The 27,742-nt window shown below is 39.9% G+C and overlaps 1 protein-coding gene across 19 annotated transcripts in view; it reads left to right on the forward strand.

Annotated features, from left to right (window-relative positions):
* The window catches only part of SGIP1 (SH3GL interacting endocytic adaptor 1), a 219,875-nt gene that overhangs the window by 5,451 nt on the left and 186,682 nt on the right, over window positions 1-27,742 (forward strand). The gene's annotated exons all lie outside the window — the stretch shown is intronic.

Consider the following 27,742-nt stretch of genomic DNA (forward strand, 5'->3'; position numbering starts at 1 on the left):
TTGGACATAAAATGCATTAATAAGAAATTAAAGTGATACAAATGGTACTTAGAGTCTTTCACGAGTCTGTCAAAAGCTATTAACCCAATATCTAGCTAAAATACAAATATTTGCTATAAAATGTGTAAAGGCCAGTATGGTTCCCATAGTAATCAGATAGAAGAAAATTATGGCATTAATATGTTTTTAATTTTGAATGTTACTGTTTGAGGGAAAGAAGCTATAGTTGAAGGAAAATGAAAAGCTGGAGAGAAAATTTCAAGGTATTTTTAGAATACCTTCAAATACTTTAGGTATTTTGAGAAGTTGTAGATATGACACTGGATTTTTCAATTATGTTCAATTTTACTTCGATACTGTAGCTTCCCTTTTCTCAATTCAATTTTATCATATAAACTGCTTTTAAATCATGAGTAAGGTCATAATGTAAACTCACAGATGGAATTAAAAGTGGGAGAGAGAATTTACTGAGATAACAATAAAAGAAGTCAGAAGAGAGAAAAATGATAAGGGATTATAATGAGTTCGAGCTCGTGTGTCTGAGTAAGTTCCTTTTGGAGAAATTAACTGAGTAAGAAAGAGGTCATAGGTAAAAGGGAATTGGGAAGCATAGTAAAAACAGGGAAAAGTAGGGTGTGAGGCAGAGGTATAGGGTCGAACAGGTTTGTGTGCTGATTACCACTTGTAGGTACTGGCAACAATGAGCAGCTTTCCATGGGAGAGAGATTGAGGAAGCGTGATTATACTTGGGGACAGATAGGCCTCTATTCTTTGAACCTGTATGTCAGTTAATTACATCTGCAGGATATTAGAAAGATCTGATATTAGAAAGATGTAAAGCATCTAGAATTAAATACTTCACATCATACGCCTTCCTTGTTTAAAAAAACTTCTGTATCTTCCCATTTCTCTTAACATCCATACCCTACAAGACCCTGCATGCTCTGGCCTGCTGTGCCTTTTCAAGCTCATCAAATACTTCACTCGCACTGAAATCCACACTGCCTGCCTCCTGGTGTTTAGAATAAACACTTTCGTGCCTCAGGGCTTTTTCTTTGCCTAAAACACCCCTTTGGCAGGTCATGGAGTTACCAATTCTCTTGTGGTCCCAGCAAAACTGCCACCTCCTCAGGTGGCCTTCTCTATCATCCTTGTCATCTCAAACATACATCCTGGGCTACTGAGTCCATCTTAGCCTCCCTCTCTCTCCAAAAAGCTGTGTTTATGGCTTGTGGTTGTTTTCAGCACATGGGCTGAATCTCTCCTTTAAAGGTAAGCTCCATGAGGGCAGAAATCTGGTCTCCCATATCCACCTCTGTATCCTTAGGCCTTGGCACACTATAAATGCTTAACATGTTTATCAGTGAATAAGTGAATAAAACCAGATATAAATGACTCAGATAACTGCATACTATTCATCGTTAGGTATTATTTGGGGCATTATGGTGGACAAAAGAAAAAATGCTCAAATATGTATTCTCACCGGAGAAATAAAATCAATAAACATGAAACAATTTGGAAATAAGACAATATTCTGCTATGATAAATTGCGAGAAATAGATAATACATATGAGATGCAAAAGAAAAGAAGTAGTTCATTTGAAAATATGTACTGGAGCTTGAATTGTTTTGGTGATTAGCTCCTAGGAAATGATTTCATAATGGAAAGAGACACATTGTAGCAGAACAATTCAAAGAATTCCCAGAGTCAGTTTTGTCAATATTCTGTATGCTTTTTTTTTTTCTTTTCTCTCTTCCTTTGTCTTTCTCAGATTTCTGCCTTTTCTTTCTCTACTTTTCTCATTCTTTCATCCCACCTTTCCCTTCCTGGGTTCTCATTCCTTTTCTCTGGTTTATGACCAATCCTGAAAATGGTGGCTTGTAAAACTATCAGGTTTGACTTGGAATCTGGGAAAGTATTTTTAAATAAATAAATGAATGAATTTAAATCAGTGTAATGTAGTTCTATGTATTTGTGTATACAGTGGCAATGTCATAGTATGTGAGATTTTTTTAGATGCGAATTACTCCTGACTAAAGAATTTGTTAATCTTAGGAGCTCAATGTGTTAGATGATTTTATGCAGTTGGGCTTTTTGGTAGAAAGAACATGAACCCGACTTGAGTTTGAGTCTAAGTGTTGTGACTGCTTGGCTGTATGCCGTAGTTACTTTATATTCCTGGGCTCTGTTTCCTTGCAAACAAAATGAGATAATTGATCTGTCATACCTCTAGAACTTCCAGCTCTAACAGTCTCTGGCAGAAGCTGAATGATTGGGATTCCTCACATCCACTCCCTCCAAGGTTTGAATTCTAATGATTGACTCCTTTCCCTCCCACCTCAAAATATATTCATCCCTGACACACAAATAATTCAAATGCATTACTATCTGCCTTTCATTAGTGTAATTTTTCTCTATTATCATTTTGCATCCACAATTAGTTTTGCCTCTTTGCTGTACTGGAAGACAAAAAGTGCAATTATGGCAACCCTCTTCTACAACTCCTAGTCTAGAACTGTTTATTTATTCATCAAATATTCTGTATCAAATGCACACCAGGCATTGTTCTAGGTGCTGTAAGCTCAGTAATGAACAAAAAGATTAAAATGTCTGCCCATGTGGGCATCCTTTTGCAGAAGTTGGTCAGTATGAGCCTATGTGATCCATGGATTAGGTGACTGGTGGGCATTCAGAAGTCTAGCATTTAGATACCGGTTCTGTGAATGTCTTATGACAATGCTGCTTGGGCTCATTCTTCTCACACATTTCACAAATGAATGAATATCATGTCCTTGCCTTAGCTTACTGTCCCAAGCCCAAAGTTATAGCTGAAAGCTCAGCAACAGCTCTAGTCTTGAACATTTTCACGGAAAAGATATAAATGCCATGAAAGGGTCATTTCAGGATCAAAATTACACATCTACTCACACGTTTTTTGGTGTATGCCAAAAAACGTTTGTGTTTATGTTCATATCCACTTCTGTTACGTGTCAGGACTAGTGTTTCAGGATTTTTGAAAGTCTATGCAGAGTTACCTATGTTTCTTATCTTAACAAACAATATAAAGGGAAAATATTGTGCTGACTTAGGGCATTGTCAAAGATTATGTGACATTTCACAATGCTTAAAAGTTTTTAAAATGCTTTATTCATCTAACAGATATATCTGGAGTGTTTCTGATATCTCAGTTGCTGTACTAAGCACAGTGAAAATGGCAACAAAATGCACAGCAACAATGGCCCCCGTATTCAGAAGCACAGAGTGTAGTATATGATACCACGTTTGCATGTACATATTTTATTCTTGCAATGTCTCTGTGTGGTGAAAAGAATAAGTACAGTAATCCTCCCTTATCTACAGAGGATATGTTCCAAGGCCCCCAGTGGATGCCTGAAACTGTACATATTACTAAACCCCATATACACGTTGCTTTTTCCTTTCATATATATGAGATACAGTTGATTTATACATATAATTATATATGTACCTTCATAGGTATCAATCAATAGGTATCTATTTTACCTATGAAAATTTTACCTTTATCATAGGCAAAATTAACTTTACCTATGATAAAGTTAATTTATAAATTAGGCACAGTAAGAGACTGGCAATAATAACTAATAACATTTAGAACAGTTATAACAATCTGCTATAATAAAAGTTATGTGAATGTGGTGTCTGTCTCAAAATATTTTGTTATACAGTAGGCACCACTCTTGTGATGATGTGAGATGTTACAGTGCCTACATGATGAGATGAAGTGGAGTGAATGACATATGCTTTGTGACGTAGTGTTCAGCTGCCATTGACCTTGAACACAAGCACTGTGATATCCAACAGTCTGGTGACAGAGATGACTACTAAGTGACTAAAAGCAGGTAGTGTAGACAGCGTGGGTACCCTGGACAAAGGAATGATTCACGTCCCACACAGCATGGAGTAGGATGGCACTCGATTTCATTACTCTACTCACAATGGCATGCAATTTAAAACTTATGAATTGGTTATTTCTGTAATTTTTTATTTAATATTTTCAGACCAAGATGGATTGTGGGTAACTGAACCCACAGAAAAGAAAACCTGGGATAAGGAGGGGCATTTGTATTACTATCCTTATTTTAAACAGAATGAAACCAGGGCCCACCAAGATGAAGTGACGCTCAAGGGGGCAACCTTACTAGTGGCAGAAACAGCACTTATCAGCCAGGCCTGACTCCTAGTTAAATGCTGTTTATTTGTATAATGGCATAACTGGAAAAAATGCTCATATCTAAAGGGCTCGGCCTAGCTCTCTGACTGGCAAGTAAACAGCAGATTGTTTAAATCTGACATGATGTTTCAAAAGCCTTCTTCAGAACTAAGCAAGTTAATTTTATTATCAGGTCATGATCTTTTAGAACAGTCATCAACTTGAAGAAGCCACCTCACACAGAAGTGTTTTGTCCCGGTGGGCTCTTTTCAGTAGCACCCCCTGTTTTTCTACAATTTTCTGAGGAAGAGGGTCATGATATGATGTCACTAGTCCAGCGGACTCTAAACTTTCACAGCTTACATGCTACCACACATCTTATCAAAAAGCCTGGTTCCCACCATGAACAAAAGCCCTTTTTTCCCTGAGAAGGACAGCTCGGTGTTCACTGATATTTTATGAAAGCTGTGGCTATTCTCATGAAAACACGATAATGTGTGCCATCATTTGAAGATTAACCAAATGGTTTCAACCTTATTTTACAGTTGCGGAAACCAAGGCCAAATGAAAAGACTTACCTAAGGATTTTTATTCTCTCTGTAAGAGGACAAGTCAAAGTTTATTTTAGTAATGATTCCAAAACTGTGAATAGACAAAGACTTGGAACCCATGGTGTCTTTCACGTTCAAAGGTGCTGAGGCTGGCTGGGTGGCTGCCAAAAGACACAAATGAATGTGTCCCCAGGGTCATCATTCTACTGAGTACACATACAATGTGACCATTTATAGCTCTCTCCCCTGATTTTCCCAGTGAGTCAGTACAGTGTTGGGGGAAGGACGAGGACTTGAACAGGGACTATACCGCCTCTGTGACTGTGTGACCTTGAGTGAGTTCTGGAACCGCTGGCCTCAGCTTCCCCACTTGTAAAGAGGGAATAATGCTGGCTACCTTCCTCGTAGTCATTACGAAGATCAAATGAAATAATAAATATACATCTGAGAGAATGTGGTGCAGATGCCAGTTTTTTTCCTCAGATATTTTTCTCTCAACCTATAGGAAGTTTAATTTATAAATTAGGCACGGTAAGAATAATAATAAAACAGAATAGTTTCCATTGTTTTACTGGGTGTTACTTGTGGATTTCTTAGCCTTTGGAGGCTAGACATTACTGCTTGCTGTTTTGCTTTTTATGTAGATTACTGCTATACCTCTCCCGAAGACAGGCCTTGCAGATTTCTCTCTCCTCTTCACCATACTATTAAGTTACAAGCATACTCTATCATCCTTTATTCTCAATGTCCGTGTACCATGCCACCCCTTTCTTGTGCATGTACAGCATCACTAATCAATCACAGCCATCTTTCTCCCTGGCTTTCGAATCTATCTCAACATCATATTCCAGGAAACTTTTGTGAACTGATTGGAATTGGCACAGGAGATAATATTACCTTGCGTTCCTTACCACAAGCAGTTTCCCAAAGTTGAAACACAGGGAACAAAACTAGCATGTAGGCCAGGCAAGGCGGCTCACACCTCTAATCCCAGCCCTTTGGCAGGCTGTAGATGATTTTTCCTAAATAGCTCTTGACTCTGTTCTCTCCCTTTTGTCCCCTTCTAACACACCTGCTCAGACCTTGCGGCTTCCACCTTCCAGTGAATCCTCCTCCCAGCCACCAAAGCCATCAATCTCCTCACCTGCCTTTGATTGTTTCTCATGCTTCTAAGATGAAGTCCAAACGCCTTAGTGTGGTGTGCAAAGCTTTCACACACAGGCTGCCTCAGACCTCGTCTCTCACTGGCCCAGCCAGCCAGAGCTCTTGGCCATTCTCTTGCCCTTGCCCTTGCTATTCCTTTCATTCTCTATATGGAAACAGTCTGTTCTGAGTTTGCAAGCGCTAATGAAAGACTGTCTGCCTTCAGCGAAGCCTTCACATATGCAGCAGGTTAAGAATGAGAGCACTGGCTTTGGAGTCAGGCTGATCCAGCTTAAACCCACGTGTGTCACCTTGGCGAGCTAGTGAACATGTTTCCTCCTCAGGAAAGTGTGTGCGATGATCACAGTTGTTCTCATGGGTAATTTGATCATGTCAGGTTGAAACAATTAAATCAGAAAGTGCACTTGTGGCACCCAGAGTTCTCCAGAGAGACTGAACTGAACAAATTGTGTGTATGTGTGTGTATGTATGTGTGTGTGTGTGTCTACATATGTACATACAAAGAGAAAGAGAGAGAGGAATGTTTAAATAAGAAATTGGCTCACATGATTGTGGGGACTGACATGGTAAGTCCAAAATTTTTAGGGCAGGCTGATGGGCCAGCAACTCAGGCAGGGGTTGATAGGACAGTCTTAAGACAAAATGTTAAGCTCCTAACAAATCTTAGTTCCTATTCTCTTTTAGGCATAGCACATTCTTATACCTGCTTTGTTCCCTGCCCCAAAACTAAGGACCCTGCCACAGTGGAGACCATATGTGACTCACTTTAGGACTCCCAAGGTGTGGCATGTGTATAAATGCTCAATAAATACCCAGTTTTAATAAATGAATCCTGTGTAGGCATCACAGATTTTTGATGAAAGAGTCAAACCACCTAGCATATGGTTACTATGAGAATTAAATGAGTTAAAATATGCAAAATATTTAGGAGAGTATTTGGTCCATAGTAAAAGCTTATTAAATGTTATTGTGCTGTGCTCATCAAAGGCCCTAGTAAGGTTCCTGGATGCCAGGCAGTACCTGGATCATGCTCCCTCTGCTCTCTCCAAAGCATCCATCTGCCACGTAGGATCGCTCAGGCTGAGAGCCACATTCTGGTTCCAGGAGTGTGCAGTTAATATAGTATCTCATGGGTGTCTGCCTGACTCCTTTAATCATGTCCTCTGATTTTAAGAGTCCAGATTTCATGGCAGAAAACTTGCAAAATAAGAAGATACAAAGAAGGAAATTAAATTACCAAATATTGTTATGAAAGAACCAACCACTACTACAGTTTGTTGAGTGCAGAACATGAGCTTTGGACACAGACAACCTGAGGTTCCTTAACCCTTGGTGGTCTCATCAGCATCATAATTTGTTTTAGTATTCTTCTGTCATCAAACATTTAGGCTTGATTTGTATACTGAGCAAGAATTGCTCAGATTAAGGAGTCTTGTGGTATGGTATGACTTCTTAGCCCTTATTTAATAAGTTACCCTGATGAGATGGTGAGACTTCTGCATTGGGTTCTAGTCCTGGCATTGCCCTAGCCAGTTGAGCGACTTTAGACAGGCCTTTAACATTGGGGAAAGAAAGCAAGGTAGTAAAGAGAAACTCACTTTCATTCAAAAGATTCTAATATATCCTGGCACTTTTATTAGTTATGAGGATGAGACCAAGAATTTGCTAGGTGGGTAAGAACCAGTTTGGAGGAGTCCTCTCTGCAAGTCCTAACTGTGTCTATTGAGCAAGTCATCACCTCCCTATTTTCCCATCTATAGACTGGTAAATTATATGAGTGTTTCTGATTTTCATACTGGATTGAATATTGAAACATAAAATATATGAGAAAGTATTCTGAAAATGGTAAAATTTTTATATAAGTATAATGTAGTATTAGAACATTATTAGTTTTAGTATCTTGAAAATTCTGGTTTCAGTTAGAGAGTTGAGTTAGATATTTTGAAAGCACCAACTTGTTTTAAGATTCTATGAATCCCTGCTATAGGCAAGACTTTTCCCCATATCCTGACATTTGCATGTCTACAAATGATTATTTTTCATTTTTGGATACCAGAACATGAGCAAGTTTCCAAATTTAATGAATTGTTTAAATGGGAATGGCTATATGTAATTTTGTTAAACTGGATAAAGATTATTTTTAACAATAATGGATATAGTGGGACAATTTAAAGTGCAGTTTAAAGTGTGCTCAACTGAAATTTATCTTGGCTTAGTTACAAAACCAAATATAGTTTTGTATACAATTTCACCAAAGTCTAATTCTCTCCATCTAGATGCCAGATCAAACGATTTCATCTGGATTTCTTCTCTTGAGCTCCCTGCTATCTTCTGTGTTCATGGCAACCCAGTTCAATTTGGCACAGTGAAGAACAGAGCTTATCACATGCTTGATCAAATTTTGACTAAGACACATAGGAAATGTTGTAGCGGCAGTACAAGGCGATGAGCTAGCCATGAGCTAGCCAGGGGTCCAGGTGTGGGACACAGGCGAGCAACACACATAGAGATCTTGCTGTCATGGAGCCTGCATTCAAATATGAGGAGACAAGATTAATAAATCAAATGAATGAACAAGATTATCTCAGATTATGGCAAAATCAGTTAAAGAGGCAAAACAGAATCACGTGGAGGAGAATGCAAGCGGTGGTGGGGAGGGCTACCTTAGGTGCTAAGGGAAGGTTTTTCTGAGAAGGGGTGCTTGAGCTGAGACCCCTATACCTTGTGTCCTGCAAAGCTCTGGAACAGCATTTCAGGAGTGAAAACAGGAGGGTGAAGGGCCTGGCCTTGGTGAACTCAAGGAAAAGAGGAAAACCAGAGACTAGTGGAGAAGGGAACAGAGGCAGGAAAGAAGAATAGGAGATTCATGTCAGGTAGGGCTTTGTGAGCAATGGAGGTGGATCTCGAATGGATTCTGAAGCAATGGGAAGCCACTGGGGAGGGTGAAGGAGGAGGTCACGCTTTTGCTTGCATCTTTAAACAATTGCTTTGGTTGTTGAATAGACTTCAGTAGCTACAGATGACATTCTGGCTTTTCTTTTCTTCTTCTTTTTTTTTTTTTTTTTTTTTTTTGGAGGAGGAGGGGTTGTCTTGAATTTGTGTTTGAGTAATAAATATTTTGATTTTATTTAAATTTGATGTTTATTTGCGGGAAAGCTGGCGGAGATCCGAAGGGATGGTGGTGCCCTGCTCCAAGCCACTCTTTGGCACCATCGCTTTTGAGGTCTGCAGGCTCAAAGTGAAGGTTTAATTCAGCTGTCGAATAAACTCTTTCTAACCTAAACAATTCTGGCATTAAGCTTTTTCAAAGACATGCTGACAACTGGAAAAGATGAAGATATTAGAGATCCGAGGGTATCATGCACTTTTCTTTATGTACTTATTCTTAAGTGGCTTTGAAGCACTTCAATATTTGACGGTTGTTCTGATACTGAATCAGCTGGTTGATTAGGCTGGCTTTCATCACTGAGCCTCTTTTCTCCAGGCCAGATCAGAAAGATAGAAATACTTAAGAGATCTTACCGTTGACAGAGGTTGACCTCTTCCTGTCCTATTTTTCTCTCCAAATGTTTCCATTAAAACCTTTTGTGCCCTCTCTGAATGTCATCTACTGAGATGCTTACTGTCCGCCTTAACTAGATTCACGTGTGCCTTTCTCCAATTCCATAGCCCTCTCCCCCTACCTGCAGGTGCCGAACTTACTATCTTCTAAATTGCATTTTTACCCAAGAGAAAAATATATACAAGGCTTCCTGTAGGTGAAAATTGCTCCTATTCTAGTTTTCTTTGGGACAGGAATGGGCCTCTGGTTTTCTTTTATAATTTCTTATATGATATAGCAGGTAAATGCATAAGCTTGGAAGTTAAAAAATACTTGAGTTCTGATCCTGACTCTGTGACTTGCTGGCTATGTGCTTCTGGACAAGCCTGAGCTTCAGTCTCCTCCCTCCCTCCTTTCCTTAATTCTTTCCTTCCCTTCCATTCATTCTTCCTTCCTTCTTCCCTTCCCTTCCATTCATACTATCTTCCTTGCTTCTTCTTATCTCTTTTTTCTTTTTTACCTTTTTAAACCATCACAAATTAACAAGCCTGTCAGCAAGTATTTATTGAGGTTTCAAATACTGTGCTAGGTACTAGATGTACATGGTGAGCAGACCTCATGAAACAGACATTGTGGAGACAGTTTAGCGACAATGACTTTAAAATAACACAGATAACTAAATAATTGTAAGTGAGCAAAGTTATGTGAAGGAAGCATCGAAAGGGATTCTCAAAGAGCTTTTTAAATAAGGACCTAACCTGATAAGGTGAGAGTGAGTCCAAGTGGCAAGCATTAAATGACACTATAGAGCCAAACATATGAGTCCAAGTGGCAAGCATTAAATGACACTATAGAGTCAAACATATGAGTCCAAGTGGCAAGCAATAAATGACACTATAGAGTCAAACATATTTTTCTGTTACATTTTCCTGTTTTACATTCAATTGCTCATGTTATCCTTATTATGACTGCTGTTGGCATTGTTAATACTACCAGCACCCCTATGCTTGTGCATATCCTTGATTCAGTGAGCTTCCTCAGAACTTGCTACAAGATGATACAAAAATGTCTTTTTACAATATGCTTGGTCATTTGCCTAGATCTGCTCTGCATCTGAGCTTCCTGACCCCTGCCAGCTTCCCTAGTTTCTGACGGGGTATCCGAGCAGTTTCTGGGACTAGCTACTCATATTTTGGTTTCCATTCATACCTTGACTCTCCAAAATCCTTAGAAGATCTCTGATCTTATTGCTCCATCTCATAAATAAGTGTCATCCAAACCCAACATCACATCTGTCCTGTTGCTCTGTTCTTCCAGAAGGAAGCAGGGATCTTTTAGGGAATTTTCCAAAAGAAAAGAAGAGTCCCTTCCCCCTCTTTAAGTTCTTCTGAAGAGCCCATTGCAATTCCCACTCTGCTCTATAAGCACATGCTCTGGCTGAATTCATGGGGGATATTCCTTCTCATTATTTTTGAGAAAGTCTTTTTCATTCACCACTGACCTAGGTCCTAGGCCATAAATCGAATCCTCAGACTTCATCATTTCTCCACACCAAAGGTTGTGAAATTACGGGGTTTTTAAAATTTTTTATATTGTCAGTGCATATGTGTTACATATATCTATGTATGGCGAACCCTTGATTTTCCTAGCAGATTGGTAAGTGGAATAGTTCTTAATAGCCAATAACCCTGAATCGCCTCTTCTACTAAAGTTTCTCTTAACTGGCGTTAGTTCTCCTTTCCTTTTCTTCCCATTCCCTAATTGGACCTTACCAAAAGATAGTTGCCCTGTAACTTATCAAAACACAGCTGCCCCAGAACAGCCCTAGATCTCTGGATATTGCATAATGAAAAAGGCTGAGAATAACATTATCCAAGAAGTGTTCCATAATTTCTCTTAACAGGTAGACACAGTTACTACTACTGCCCTTCCCCCAAGAGGGGGGAAAGAGTTAAGTCATGTTCAGATTTATTAACATAAAAATAGCTATCATTTCTTAAGCTCCTGCTATGTACCGGAAATTGTTCCTAAAGTATCTATAAACATTTATTTCATTTAATATTCACAACAATTTCAGAAGGTTGATAGTATGATAATTATTTCTATTGCACAGATGAGAAAACTGAGATTCAGAGAGTGTATGACTTGTCCAGACTTAGCACTTAAATACTTATCTGATGAGATCAGGCACGTTCAAGGTGGTATGACCATAGACTTGAACACTGATCTATCTGATTCTCAAACTTACATTGTGAAACACTAAGAATTATTGTCTCTTAATTTTTATCTTTGGGGATTTAAACTTACTATATTACCATATAGGGGCGAACAATGGCATTGCCCAAACACAGCAATTGATAGTGATAATAATTAAGATTATTATAGCCTGCTTACCTACTATCCCTATTACACGGATGAGAAAACTGAGGCCCAGAGAGCTTATAACGCACCATATCAATGGTATGCTTGAGAAGAGTCATGTTTGATTCTTGTAACACTATGAAATGTTCATAATACCACATGTAAATAATTGCTAGCTAATAAAAAATCAGCAAATGATGATAGAAGTAACAAAATCATTATTAAGGATGTCTTTGTTCTGGTTGTTTTAAATCAGATTGGTTTGTAGTTTCTCATATTTTACTTTATCGGTTTCTGTGGCATTGTATGTTCAAGAAAACTTTAATGAATGATGTTGGATGTTTCAGAGAAATTTTCAATGTCTTTTTCAGTACTTAAAGCAATTCTCCTGCATTAGAATGGGTATCTATTTCCACCTTTTGCTTAACATCTATTGGGCACATCTCCTACTTTCAGTTGTAACAGAATTTATGGTTTTTAGCATTTCAAAGGCAATTCGACCATCAGTTGACTTTTGTTTACTATGAAAAATATAGTCATTGTGACTTTGTGGTTTGCAAAAGGTTATAGTTCCCAACTTTGTGTTAATAACTTCATTGTAGTTAAGGCCTAACACTGCTTTTGATTTTAATAGTCTTAACAGATGCTCAACTCTCAATAACTATAATAAGACATACATTTTGGAAATATGTAAAAATATGCCAATCCTAGCCGGGCGCGGTGGTTCAAGCCTGTAATCCCAGCACTTTGGGAGGCCGAGGCGGGTGGATCACGAGCTCAAGAGATCGAGACCATCCTGGTCAACATGGTGAAACCCTGTCTCTACTAAAAATACAAAAAAGTAGCTGGGCATGGTGGCACATGCCTGTAATCCCAGCTACTCAGGAGGCTGAGGCAGGAGAATTGCCTGAACCCAGGAGGCGGAGGTTGGGGTGAGCCGAGATCGCGCCATTGCACTCCAACCTGGGTAACAAGAGCGAAACTCCGTCTCAAAAAAAAAAAAAAAGCCAATCCTCTCCACATTTATTTATAGAACTGAAGTAGAGTATTTATGCTGTTTACTCTGCAGTAAATACAAATACAACCCTTAGGTGTTTTCTTTTTACATTCCTGTTGTGTTTCTTGTTATCATCATAAGTTCTTTAGTCAGAGCATGAAAAACAATTGCATAGATGACTTCCATATATAAGGCACCTGCCTCCAAAGTGTGCAAAAGTCCAAGACTGTAGATTGTCAGATGAAATTAACTCATAGAAGATGACCCAAGGTTGGTAGTAATAATATTCATTGTTAATTATTCTGCACAACTTATGAGTGTACCAGGCTCTGAGTGAGGGGCTGTATAAACAGTGAATCACCTATCTCTCACCATACCCCTATGAAGAATAGTCTTAATCCCATTTGGTAGATGAGGAAACTGAGGCTGAAGATCACATGCACAGCTAGGGAGTAGCAGAGCCGGGTGGGACCGCTGGGTCCTAGCTGGTGTGATCTCTGAACCACTGCGTTTGCCCCCAGCCGTCATGATGGGCTTGTTAAGAAAGCTGAGTTGGTGAGGTTCTTGTCCCTTGTCACGAGCAGAGACTTCATGCAGAGCCACCTGATCGCTTCTCCTCACCTCCTCTGAGTTCTTGAACATGCCCACTTTGTTGGGTATTGGCTATGTATCTTGAAGAGTCTTTACAGGCTTCAGGAAATTTGTTTAACAACACAACTTCTGGGGCTGTGCCACCCTGGGTGCTTCCACCTCGCCCTTCTTTTCTGCACTGTGTGCTCATTTGCGCCATTCCACTGCTTCCTCTTTTCTTCTGCTCTCTTACCTGGTTGACAAAGTGCTGCTGCTGCTTCCTGTGTTCCTCCTGTTCTGTGGTCTCTGCTTCGTTCTTCCCCCAGACAGGCAGGTTTACGTAGCAGCAAAGCATCGATAAGACGGCAGCCTTCTGAGCTAGGCTGCTTGACTTTACTCCTTAACCCAGTTTCGCTCACTACTGCACGATCTTGGTTAATTTACTTCTCTTCTCTGTGCCTCTACTTTCTATTTTCTCAGCTTTTAAATTAACACCTGTCTCATGGAGTTATTCTGAGGAAAAAATACATTAACATAGTTTAGTGGCTGGCATATAATAATTGCTCACCTAATTAATCTTCTTTTTTTGTTTACATTTGTATGATAAGAGGTAATTTACATTAGGAAATCCCATTATTTGGCTGAGAGAGAAAATGACCGCAACCACTATAAGGAAAACCCTTCCTTCAGGAAGAAGAAACAAATAGGTTTTTTCTTTAAGGTGCTTCCCATTCTCTCATGTTCAAGCTCCCGTTGGCCACAGCAAAGTGAGCTGGCTGACTGCCACTGGGACCTCAGAGACCAACACATCAGCCAAGTTTTGTTTTCCACTTAACTCTTGCAATTCCCATCTCTCCAACTCCCAGCTGCCTATATTCACAATGCTGGGGCAACAGCTCCATGTTTGGGTTACGGTTGACCTTAGTCTTGCAGTCTTCAGAGTGTAGGCAGAAAGCTGTGGGAATAGTGGCTTCCTGTCCACTCAAACCACAACAGTCAGGCACTGGGGAATAGGTGATAACTTTATGTTCATGTGGAGAGCATAGACATGTAAAGGAGAATTCAAAATGACCCTTAAAGCCAGCTGCATGTAGAAATGTTCATGAAGCATTTAACTTATGCTCACTGCCTCTTGTTACAGATGGCATTTTTTTTCCACTTTAAAAATAAATAAAATCATTAAAAAATGAAGCTAATGGCCTGGTTTGGTGGCTCATGCCTGTAATCCCAGCACTTTGGGAGGCCAAGGTGGGTGGATCATTTGAGGTCAGGAGTTCAAGACCAACTTGGCCAACATGGTGAAGCCCCACCTCTACTAAAAATACAAAATTAGCCAGGTGTGGTGGTAGGCACCTGAACCCAGCTACTCAGTAGGCTGGGGCGGGAGAATGCTAGAAACCAGGAAGTGGAGGTTGCAGTGAGCCAAGATCACGCCACTTCAGCCTGGGTGACAGAGTGAGATTCCAGTTTCAAATAAAAATTAAAAAAAATGAAGCCAAGGAAAATGAAATAGTTTGACTAACATCTACAGGATTTGGACACCTGTGCTCTTCATCACCTCACAGTGATGCTCCCTTCACGTTGCTATACAGCTTCTTTCCTATCTTACCCTCTCCCGGTCTCAGTGTCTTCATCTGCAAAATGATAGGTTTGTCACGACGATGTTGGATTTCCCTTTCAGTTTTGACATTCTGGCACGTTGGGTTGGCATCCGAATTTAGAAACACTGTTGCCAGCGGTCACTTTCTGAGTGTCCAGCAGGATGTGTCTGGACAGGTCTCACTTACTCCTTGCTGCCTGGTTTATGCTGTAGTTGTCTGTGACTCTGTCACTGAATCACATTACAGGTTACGTTATCCCGTCTCCCGTACCAACCAAACATACTTTGTTCCGTTACCACTGAGCAAATCCTCTAAGGAATCTAATACAGCTCCAAGAATTCTCTTCTGGTTGTTGTTTAATATGTGTTTCCTTCACCCACGAGGCAATACAATTTCAGAACAAGATGCTCCACAGAGTCTAAATGAGGTTGGGGTCAAGCATAGAAGGGAAGGAACCCAACAGCCACTGAGCTCTGCTGAGTTAAATATCTTTTTCTTTGCTTTTCACAATCTTGTGAGATCAGATGCTTTCTCCAAGGTTCAGACAGAATAAGGCCCCATAACCAATGCAAATAATTCCGTTTTGAGTCTGTCTATAGGTTTTCCACGCAGCTGTAACCATTCCCTTGGTTGAGCATCCCTAATCCTAGAAAGTCCCAAATCAAAAATGCTGTACGATGTGAAAATTTTTGAGTGGTAACATGATGTCATAAGTGGAAAAGTCCACACCTAACCTCATATGATAGGTCAAAACTTTGTTTCATGGACAAAGTTATTTAAAATTGTGTATAAAATTACTTTCAGGCTATGTTTATAAAGTATGTATATAAAACATAAATGAATTTTGTGTTTAGACTTGGGTCTCATCCCCAAGATACCTCATGAGATTTATGCAAATATTCAAAAATCTGAAAAAATTCAGAATCTAAAACACTTCTGGGTCCCAGGCATTTTGGATAAGGAATACTCAAATTGTAGTAGAAAGAGTCACAAATTGGAAATACCATTCCAACTTAGCCACCAATTTTTAACACATTGTTTTGATTAAAGCACTCATCTAACCAATGCATCTATAATATTGATTATCTTTCAGCTGAGTAACCTTAGAGAGTCTCTATCTTGAGCCAGGTTAATGCGTAAATCATCTCAACTGGTTAGGAGAACAATGAATCATCTTTCATTCTCCTTTCTTCTTTATCTCAGAAGTTCAGTCACCAAGTACTATAACTGCTCTATTCAGAAGGCCTCTATATTTCTCTTCCCTGTTTCTGTCACTACCACTGTAAACCTGAACCTATGCTACTCCTGGAATCCTGAAATTGATTCCAAGCTGCACATATCCCAGGTTCTACCAAAATTCCCCCCTCATCCTTCATGTGTGCCCTCCTCATATATATAGTGCTCACTTCCTGCTCTCATCTGAAACTTCAATCTTTTCCTTCTTCCTCACTTGTGTTATCAAGTTCTCTGGGTTTCAATAAACAGAACCCACCCAAAATAAACTTTCTGTTCTCCCACCTCCACCATCTTTATCTTATATCTGAATCTTTGCCAAGGCTGTTTTCTGCAACTCTCTTCATCTAATTCTTCCAATTCTTTCAAGGCCCAGCCCAAGTACATAAAAAGAGCCCTGCCCTTCTTATTCACCAAGAGGGATATATCCCAAGCACTAACACAAGGCCAGGCTCATAATAACGGTTTAGTAAATATTGGTTGAATTAACGAACAACCCCCTTCCACAAGCGTTTCCCCGACTAATTCAGCCCAAGTCACGTCAGAATGTTCTAAACCCCAATGGCATCAATTTAGCAGCTGTGTGGTCTTGCAGTTTCAGAGGATTGCTTTGTTTTCATCCACTTAAGGAAGACCAAAATCAGTGAAACTAAAAGAAGATGTTGAATTGGATGAATCCTAGTTCTGATCATATCTCTAGCAGGGTAGAGGAGAAAAAAAGCTCTTCCTATGTGTCACGCCCAGTTCCGATACATAGAACTGGTTCTTGCTCAAGGTAAGAAAGCTAGAACATGGTTAAGCCAGGATTTGAACCCAGAGATTCTGGTTACAGAATGTTCAATCATTAGCATTATACTATGCTACCTCTCACATCACTGCAAAACATAGGAAAACACTGAATATTTCACCAGAGTAATGCCAAGACTAAAACAAACAAGGAAACAGACAAACAAAAATAGCTCCTAAGTCAGCCTCTCTGGTCAATGGAGCATAATGTAATCATCTTATTAGGAATGGACAGCTCTTTAGATTTAGCTCTTGCTTATTCATAATCCCCAGTAAGATGCTCTCCTGGCTGCTTATAAATAGGTCTGCTCTTGTGCTTTGGCCCTCAGTGATAGCAACCTCGCTCTAGCTGGAGCTCTCCTTTTCCTTTGAATTCTCGGGCCTTCTGAAATGCTACAAGGCTAACGGCAGGATGTGCCTTCTTTAAGGAAGCTCTACTTCCTGGAGCTTCTCTGGCAAGCTGTCCTAGGGAGCTCTTCACTGCAAGCCTCTGGTCAGCTGAATGAAAATGAAGTGGGCATTTGTATTTCCCCACTGATTGAGTTGGCTCAACTTGATGTAGGTTCAAATTCACAAAAGCGTGTACAGGCTTGCTTCCAGGCTTGCAATGGAGCTAGAGGAGGGCAGGCTGTGTGCCCAGCTTTCTTGCAAAGCATGGCCTTGGATATGTGTCACTGGTACCCTCTAAAACCAAGGCTCCAAATCCCCCACCCCCACTCACAAGTCATGGGATGATTTGTGCAAGGTGCCCCACTTCTGATGCCACTGGACCCTGTTCAAATGAGCATGGAGATCAGAAAGTATTCTTTAAAGGCTGAGTGAATCCATCATGGCTAGAATGATCTGTAAAACAAAATATCTCAAACTGTCTCCCTGTTGATTATTCAACTTTAATATTTTTGCTCTACTTGAAAGCTTTTTCCTTAGAAAAGCCTAGATCTTGGTCAGTGAATGCCAGTTACTTACGAGAATGTCAGCCTGGTTAAATCACATTTTCTGAGTTCTTGCTTGACAAACAACAATTATAGTAGTACCTTGATATTTACAAGTTTAACATTTGGGTTTTTCATATTTGTACAATGCACTTTAGGATCACAACAAGGAATAATTTGTAGGTGTCCTGAGATGTGGTTTAGGTGAGGGTCAATTTGAGAATATACGTAGCTGAGTGTCTAGCATTCACATCTCAACAGATCTATTATTTTCTAGAGTGGTAATTATAATTTCGGAATTCTTGTCCAGATATCAAGGGTAAGCTCTATTTCTGAATCAGTAAAATAGCTTTAGATTTTTGTACAAATGATTGTGACACAGACTTTTGAAATTTTCCCGTTTCACACTCAGAGCAGACATTGCTAATAAATCAAGTGCTCTAATCAAATGCAGACTAAATCAAAATTTTTCTACAAAAGGTTAATTGGATTTGGTGCTTGAAAATGTGAAAATTGCTCAGTATTGCTGGATTTTGGAAGGTCTAAAATAAGCTGCCTACTTTTTTTCTCTTTAACTTGAGCCTGACATTAAATGCAGATTTCTCCATCCTCTCCTGCTCATGTTTGGGTCTCTCAGACAGAACGTACCAAGAATTCTCCAAACATGTCAGGGAACTGGGCCACTTCATTTGGTCTGCACACCTCTGGCAATGAGATTGGGATAAATGTTTAGGGAGGAGTAGGTTAAGAAAAGGAGGAATAATGATCAGACTTCATGTAGAGAAAACTAGGTAGGCACAAGCTAGACAAAACTTCCATTAAGCATAATAATGTCCCAACCATAAAGTTACCTTATGTTACCAAAAACAGTCTACTTCTTGGCTTAATTGATGAATTATGCTGCACCTGAAATTAACTTTTGTTAGAAGAGGAAATGTACTAATCTACAGAAGATACTTAACACCTTGTAGATTTGTGATTCATTTTTAAATACTTAGTACTTATTTCTTCCATTCTAACAATCAGATGCCTTATATGATAGGCCTGTTTGCATGTCGGTTTGCCTACTGGAGCATGAGCACTGTGAGGATGGGGAATGGGAGATTGGGAAATACTGTTTTCAAAAGCTGCTTCCAAGAAACTACCACTATAACTTTCATGTAGTAAGCATGAATGAATAAATAATATTTAGTATGAGTGGTTTTTACCCTAGGCTTATTCACCATGAAGCAGGTATAGATCTGTTCCAATGACAATTTCTCTTGACTGCAAGTTTTCCAAAACTGGAAACAATGGCATTCATATCTCTCCTGTTCATTTTACCTTGAGAGATAGACTGGCTTCATGAGTCTGTGTCCTGCATATAAGGGCCCATGCTTAGAGGGGCCCTACACTTGGTTTAATGCTCTGCTGTCACTTTCTTATAATTTGTAATAATTTTTGAGCAAGGAGCCCTGCATTTTCATTTTGTACCAAGCCCCACAGATTATGTAGCCAGTCCTGCCTGGCTACGTAATCTGAAGTCTAAGCTAACCCACAACCGCCCATCCAGCACAGTGAATATATTAGACTATATACTATGTTATGTAGTATATAATACTGAAAGTATGTAATGCTAAACAACTCCAAAAGATTATGTGGTATTGCAACTATCATTAACTAATAATAGCTAACATTAATTGAGCGCCTACTATGTCCTGACACCGTTCTGGCTACCAAACAGGCACTACGTCTTTGAAGCCTCAAAACGAGTCACATAATTAGACTATCTTATATAGTCTAATATACTCACTGTGCTACATGGGCAGGTGTGTGTTCGCTTAGCCTCCAGTTTGCCTTTTCTTCAAGTTGAATTCACAAATAATGTCTGGTTTTGTTGGTGTGTAGATCTCTTTGTTTTTGTTTTTTTTTTTTAACCTTCTACAGCATCCATGTTATCAGAGAGAGGAATTCTTGGTCACTTGGGTTCCAGATTAAAAATCCTAGAATCCTGCCATGCAGGAGTTGTGATTGAAATTTCGGAAAATCGAAGAGAACAATTTTAAGAGGAGGAAACTCAGAGAGGGGCTAGAGGTGTAAATGACTTCCAGGCCCTACCTTTCATCTGGGGATGAGGGAAAGGGGAAGGATGCTGAGCAAACTTGAAAGCTCCTCAGGAGATCCTTAGGAACCTCAACTGCTGGACTCCTTTCTCCCGCTTCTCTTCCAGGACTCGAGCGTCCTTGGACAATGCTTCTTCAACTTTCCTGTGTGTGCAGAAAACACCTACCAATCTTGTTTATGTATATTCTGATGCAGTAGGTCAGAGCTGGGGTTTGTGATTCTGAATTTTTAATAGGCTGATAGGGGAACTGAGGCTGTTGGTTCATACTTTGGGTAGCAAGCTGACAGGCTTGCCATTTTTCAGATAGTTGGGCAGGTCCTGAATTCCTGTTTTACCCTGACTTACGGAGCTCCTATTTTTCCTACAAGTAGCCTGGCTTAACCTATCTTATAAATACAAATACGGACACACGCCTACAGAAGCACAAGTATGAGTGCTATGACTTAGAATGTTTAACGATTTGAGGAAGAGAAAACTCTAATCCAAACTGCCTTAAGAAAGGAGAAGATTTATTATTTTATACAACGGAAAGAGCAGAGGGAGTCAAAGGTAAGCGTGAGGAGCAATAGAGGATTTGGCTCTGTAGTGCCATCCGAGACCTGGGCTTTCGCTCCTCAATTCTGCCATCCTCTGCTTACAGTACATGGCTGTGACTGTGATGGGCATCACTTTCAGATGAAACAATGTCCAGATGCAGAAAGGAGCCGTCTCTGGTGTCTCTGTATAGAACCCAGACACATTTCCCAGAAGCCCCAAGCAAACATCTCACACTTCATGTCACTGATCTGTTTCCAACCCAGTTATTTAGCCAGGGGGGTTGGATGACTGGGATCGCCTTAGCTTAATGAAGATAATCAGAGTCCACTTGCTGGAGTGGAGTGGGAAGGGGGCCGGTCAGTGTCCCTTTAAACACATAAATATGTAGAAGAATGAATACCTGAAATAAGTCCAAATTATGTTGGAGAGAGGAAATTCGTCATAATTCAGGGGAGAGGGAAGGTACTAAGTTGGCAAATGACCAACATCATGTAGGTGTCTATTCACATACACTCCCCAGCAAAGGGGCTTTATTTCAAGAGGAACAATAGACCATCTCACCACAGATCTGCAGCAGAGAGGTCTGGAGGCTCAAACCATTCTCTCTTTGCCATCGTTGGATGTTTCCTCCCTAAAGCTGACCTCTAAAATGTTTGGTTTGACTTTGGAAAAATCACCTTTACTGCAGCTTTCTACTGGGAAGCTAATCGTTGATGCATAATGACAATGTAGGACGGAAATAAGTACCCAGCTGATTTTGTTGTTGGCTTTACTCGATTGAAATACTGTAGGTTTTCCAGGCCCACCCTCATTAGCTCGGCACTGTATCCTTGTAGTTCATACCTAAACAAATAGAGAGAACTCTGATGCCCAATACTTTCTTGATCCAATCCTTGAAATCTCATGATTGATTTTTGCCAGCATTGTACAATGTGTTCCCTCTGTTTAGACACTAGATAAATTTTATAGTGAACAATTATGGATACATTTTACCGTAAGCAATTAAAAAACAACCAGGTTTCTTAATAACATTCCTGGGAGACCCAGTGAACTGCCAAAAACTACTTTTAAGAATATGTTAAGAGAATTCATTTCTTGAAATAAATTCCTATAATGAGAGATGCATTGAGTGAAATGCTTTCCTTATTTACTCATAAACATTTACTAATAAATGTTACTTTTAAAAAAAGCAGGACTACATGGTGGACAAAAACATAGACTCTGAAGACCAATGACCTGGGTTAAATCTCAGTTATGCTCTAACCAGCTGTGTGACCTTAGGAAGTTAAGCTTTATGCTTTGGTTTCCTTTTCTGTGAAATGAGGATAAGAAAAGCACCTACCTCTCCTGGGCTTTGTGAATGTTAAGTGTGCATATAAAAAATATGTGTACTTAGCATAGAGTAAGCCCCTTATAAGTGTTAACACATTTATATTTTTATATGCCTTCTTCCATGAACCAGCACCTGTATTTACATGTTTTCTCTAATCCCCCAAACCACCCTGAAAGATTATATAGTATTACAACTATCATTAACTAATGATAACTAACGTTAATTGAGCACCTACTATGTGCCAGACACTGTTCTGGCTACTAAACAGGCATTATCCCATTGAAGCCTCAAAACAAGTCACAGAAATATGATTTTTCTCCTTTTACAGTTGACAAAACTGAAGGACAGAAAGATCAATTAAATTGCCCAGTGACATTCACTTTGTTAGCGGCATTGTTGAGACTGGAACTCAGTCAGCTTGACTCTCACACGCCTCACTTTATGCTACTTACGATATGAGCGTACACAGACTGTGATGTTAAATGACTTGTTCGCAATCTTTCCATCACCCTTGTTTCCTTCCCTCAGTTTGGTCAATAAGCACGGTACTAAAAATCTACTATATGTCAGAAAATGCGTGGGAAGTCAGGAATTGTGATCCATAGAACATAACAGAACTTGAGAAAATGAACAGATATATTTAAAAGGGTGCTAATAAGTATTCAGTCAAAATTAGAGTCTGCAGCGCACTCTCCTATTTAACTGAACTGAACTAAGGCACTGACTGTCTCATGAATAGTACCTGCTTTATAGAAGCTGGCTAAAATGTGGTGCTTGTGGCAGGATGCGAAGTAAAATACTGTATTCACGGCACAAGTGAGGAAGACACATGGTCCCACCTGTCGGACTCTCTTGCCCCTCAAGTATTACCATATCATAGTCTTCAACTGACATTGTTACTGCTTTAGATAGCAGAGGCTTTTTATTCAAACGAAATATTGTAAGGGGAGGCTAATGTCTGAAGAAGATATGTTTTTTTTAGTACTCATTTCTATATTCAGCTTTATAGAAGTTACAATAAAGTCTGCAAACAAGACTTGTTAAACCACATCAGGGTTAAAGTTTGCTTCCAGTTTTCATTATTTTGCTTTTGGTTGCCCATTCCTAATAAAATCTTGAGTCACCAATAGTAGTAGTCACACATGGTAACAGCTCCTGATTTCCCAAATTCCAGAGATTTTTTTCTGTATCCGTTTAAGTAGGTGTGGGAGTTTCTTTTAGCCAAAAGAATATCTGGCTTTCATTCACTGACATATATGAGTGAGCACCTCCTATGTGCTAAGCACCCAGCAGAGGGCCAGAGGATATAACAGACAGGGTAGACACAGTCCCCGCCTTTGCTGTTTTGGAGAGTGGCAACTTTTAATCTGGACTCTGCACAACAGCTAGTTTTAATTTTTCATTGCATTTTTCCAAATGTGATCGATATTAGAGGACATTTTAAAAAAAGAATATTTGCTAGATGAGGGTTTCAGGGAGATAGAATTCTTCTCTGCAAAGGGGGGAAATCCTGTATCTGATGGAATTTTAGAAGGGATTAAGGCTCCTGGGGGCTGCAAAAGAGGGAGTATATGAGCAATAAAAACTGGGATAGAGACTGCAGCTGAAGCACCAGGCTGAGAAGAGACAAAGAGAAGATGAGTGGGTAGATTCCATTCCATTCACCAAGGAGGGGTGGTAGAGTCTTTTGCCACCAGTGACAGAATATGCTTAGGACCGAAACTTCTTGCTCATTTTGTTTCTTTGTTTTGGTTTTTTTCTTTAGCAAAAATACTTTGGGCCTCCTTAGATGTGGAAAACTAGCCACTGGGCAGAGGCCAAGGAAAATCGAGGGGAAAGAAAAAGTTGAATTGCTCTACAAAATGAAGTTGGAAAATTTTAAGTATTTAGGAATTGCCCAGGATGAGACCCGGGAAGGAGGATCATGAGCAAGTTTCTGCAACAGGGCGAGGCATAGAGGGGCGAGGCAGTCTGGCAGGTGAAAGGTTCTCTGTGATTTTTAAGAATATAAACGTTTAAAATGTTATCTGCCTTGCTGTAATGCAATCCTTCCCTTGTTATTCCTTATTTTTGTGGCTGTTTGTTAAAGTCTATTACCCACTCCTCTCTTACATGTGGTATTTACAAGAAATTGAAGGAAAAAATAGGGAGGCAGGACAGTGTCCTGAATTATTTAAAACATTAGCAGGAAGTGGAGGGAGAAAAAAAAAATCAGCTACAAGAGGAAAACCACATCAAGAGTTTGGTACAGACATTCTGAACAAGAGATGCCTAAAAGGAATATAACCCCCACCCCCCACCGAGTAAACCTTGGGGTAATAGAGGAGGGGCAGTGTGTCTCATGGTCCTACAGCTGGCACTGAAGTGCTTTAATACTGCGGAGTGTTACATCAGGCCAGAGGACTTGGAGCTGTCCATCTGGCTGACTCCCGGTATTTGGAGAAACATGCCATGTTGTTGCAAGAAGAAACTTTCGAGACACAAATCTAGTCCAGGGCCTTCCTGTAACAGATTTGGTCACCAAGACCAGAGAAGAGGGTGAATTGCCCAATTCCACCAAGGTGAAGGAGAAGAAAGACAACTACCAGATCTCCTGACTGTGACCCTGGCTCTCAGGCCACTCGGCTCCTGCGTCTTCGCTAGGGAAGACTGTGCTTTGAGGGTGTTTTGAGAAAGTGCTAGTGATTTAGAGTTTTCCAGCAGGCTGATTGGCTTAGCAGCTGGGAAATTCTGAATCACATCGGATGGAATGTTTTGTTTACTTCCTCCCAGCAGTGCTAAAGGGGAGAGAGAGTTTGTTCCCCACCCCCCTCCACCCAACTAATTTGCTGGTAGCAGTAAATAATTTCCCAGTTCATCTGCTGTCCCTTCTAACCAGTGTCTTCCTGTGGTAATTGATGAGAAGGAATATCATTTGAAATACGTGACTTCTTTTCAGAAGCTAGCAAGGAGAAGAATAAATGTCCCTTCCTTAACTCTTAGAAAGCTACTATTCCTTACTGTTAAAGGCAAACTGTGACACAAAAGTCCCATCTAGGGCAGCTGGTACTGCCATGAATAGATGTGTGTCCAGAGATTGTTAAGCCCAGTCTGTTAGCAATCACAGAGTTTAGCAGGTCAGAAGCCCTTTCTTAAACCAAATTAAAGTCAACATTCAATAAACAAAAACTGGAGCGGCTTAGGTTGAAGTTAGGAGTTGAAAACATCTTAATCTCCCCCTCATCCTGGGGTAATAGTCTCTGAGACAGATCTCTGAAAAAGCAATTTGGAAACTGGTAAGCTTGTTCGGCTCAGATTTCAGAATGACCTTCCCCATGTCCCATGGATAAGGAGTGGCATACCTGAACTTGAACTCAGGTCCCCTTAGGCTCAGTCCATTGATCCTTCTGTAATTCACTAGCATGGTAAAATGCTCTCATGACTTATGCCTCATCTGGAACTAAGATCTCCTTGAAAGCAGAGAGTGACTGGATGAGGTTAGACAGGCAATATGTTACTGTATCCAGAATTTTACTGAAAATTCAGTGAGATCGAGTCAGAGGACGCTGTGGTTTGACCTGACTGATCTAAACAAATGCATACAATCGAAGCAGGCAAAGCACTATGTATTTTATGTAATTCTTGAGATACTTAGGATGCCTGTGTCATCTCAGCCCAAGGATGCCCTGTGGTCCTGAGCAGACAATACAAGCAGGAAATCATGCTGCATCAGTCATTCTTTTTGTGAAAGTGTAATGGTAGGAGGTGTTCACCAGTCCACACAAAGGTAAAGAAATTAACTTCATCTAGTGCTCACCAAGAATCACACAATCTACTTTCTGTGGGCTTTTAGGGTGATCACTTCAGTCCCCTCCTTCCCAAGGAGGAAATTAAAGGGAAATGAGATTTTATGGCTAGAACCCTCAACCTCATGCCTGGGTATAGTAAGCATACAATAGTACTAGTGAGTATTTTTGTTATGTAACTAGTATAATAACTTCTTGCAACAACCCTGTGGGGCTTATAATGATCAGTCCTCATTTTCCAAATGAAGAAAAACGGAGGTCTGGAGAGCTTAAGTGCCTTGCCCAAAGTCATGAGTCAGGAAGGGGGCAGACAGTAGATGTACAACCAGGACCACCTGATTCCAGTGCCAGTTTGCTTTGTGCTACAGTGATTTCCCCAGTAAATTTCTACTTGAGTTCCATTTCAGGGGAAAAACATTTCGGCCAATGCATTGTCATCTGACAGGCAATTTTGGTGTCTCCCTTTTCATTTTAGCGCTAGAAAACTTGTAACCAAATTTATTGCCCAAGTATAATACTGTAACTAACTCTGAAATAATTTATCCCTTTTCTTCCTTTTACATGAGCTCTTACTTTTGATGTCCTGATTTTCATTTATTTATTTATTTATTTATTTATTTTTTTGAGACGGAGTTTCGCTCCTGTTACCCAGGCTGGAGTGCAATGGCACAATCTCGGCTCACCGCAACCTCCGCCTCCTGGGTTCAAGCAATTCTCCTGCCTCAACCTCCTGAGTAGCTGGGATTACAGGCACACACCACCATGCCCAGCTAATTTTTTGTATTTTTAGTAGAGACGGGGTTTCACCGTGTTGACCAGGATGGTCTTGATCTCTTGACCTCGTGATCCACCCGCCTCGGCCTCCCAAAGTGCTGGGATTACAGGCTTGAGCCACCGCGCCCGGCCGATTTTCATTTATTTTATGTTTGAAACATCTTACCATATTACTCTTGGGATGTCTTTACAAAAACTGTCCCAGTTATAAAAAATGAGTAGAAATTCAAACTTCATTATGTTAGAGTTGTATTAAAGGATAAGGGGCATAAAAAGGATAAACCAAGGTTTCTGGCATCAAGACACTTATAGTTTAATTGGGGACAATAGAACTATACATGAAAATGATGAGGCAGTAAATAAATTCCAAGTGAGAGGGTTATAAGCGGAAAGTACAAGATACCTCTGAAGAGAGGGAGAGATTTCTATAGATAACGTCTGAAGAGAGATTTCTAAAATTGGAAGTTATATTGGGAAAGACTTTCTGAAATTTGGGCTTAGATTTCCAGAAAAGGCTGGTCACAGTGGAATCCAAAAGCTAAAAGACTCTCATTCCTCTACATTAAGTAAATCATTTGCTTACGCATTTATTCAACACACTTTTGTTTACTTCCCCAGTGCTAAACTCTGTGTAGGCACCAGGTGGTGAGTACAGTAAGAATTGTCTTCACTAATGTAGAATATAAAGTGTAGGGTTTCAAGAGAAACATTGTTAGTACTACCATGTTACATTTCTAGAAGAAAGCAGAGAGCAGGAAGTACTGAAATCAAGTGTAGTGCAAATTGCAAGCAGTCATCGTACTCTCATTTGCCAGCCCATTTAATAGAAAATTTTTTCAAGTAAATTATTTTAGATTCTTTTGGCTTCAGTTAGGTTCAACTCAAACTAGCCATTACACTGAATGAAAGATATATTCACGTAATGTCTTACTTTTATTGGGAGAAATTAATCGTTCCTCTAGAATATATTGGAACAATCAGAAACTCTAAAGTCCTGTTTTTAGAGGAAGACAGGATGGTCTCTCTAGTGGTAAGCAACCCACCTCGACACACTCTGTCAGTTGAATTGCTATTTGCATCACAAGATCTTTTAAAGATCGATGTGAAAAATGAGCAAGAGTTGTCCCTAGGGACCATCAGCTTTCTTAAGCATTGATTCTTATTCCATCCTTCATTTTTGTTTCAGAGACATTAGGAATAACAGCTGATAATTTGGAAAGGGGTGCTTTTATATATTTGTCTCCAAAGCCTTTTATTTTATCCATCAAGAAAAAAATGCACTT

Source organism: Saimiri boliviensis, chromosome 11 (assembly GCF_048565385.1).
Source record: "Saimiri boliviensis isolate mSaiBol1 chromosome 11, mSaiBol1.pri, whole genome shotgun sequence".
Classification (NCBI taxonomy): domain Eukaryota; kingdom Metazoa; phylum Chordata; class Mammalia; order Primates; family Cebidae; genus Saimiri; species Saimiri boliviensis.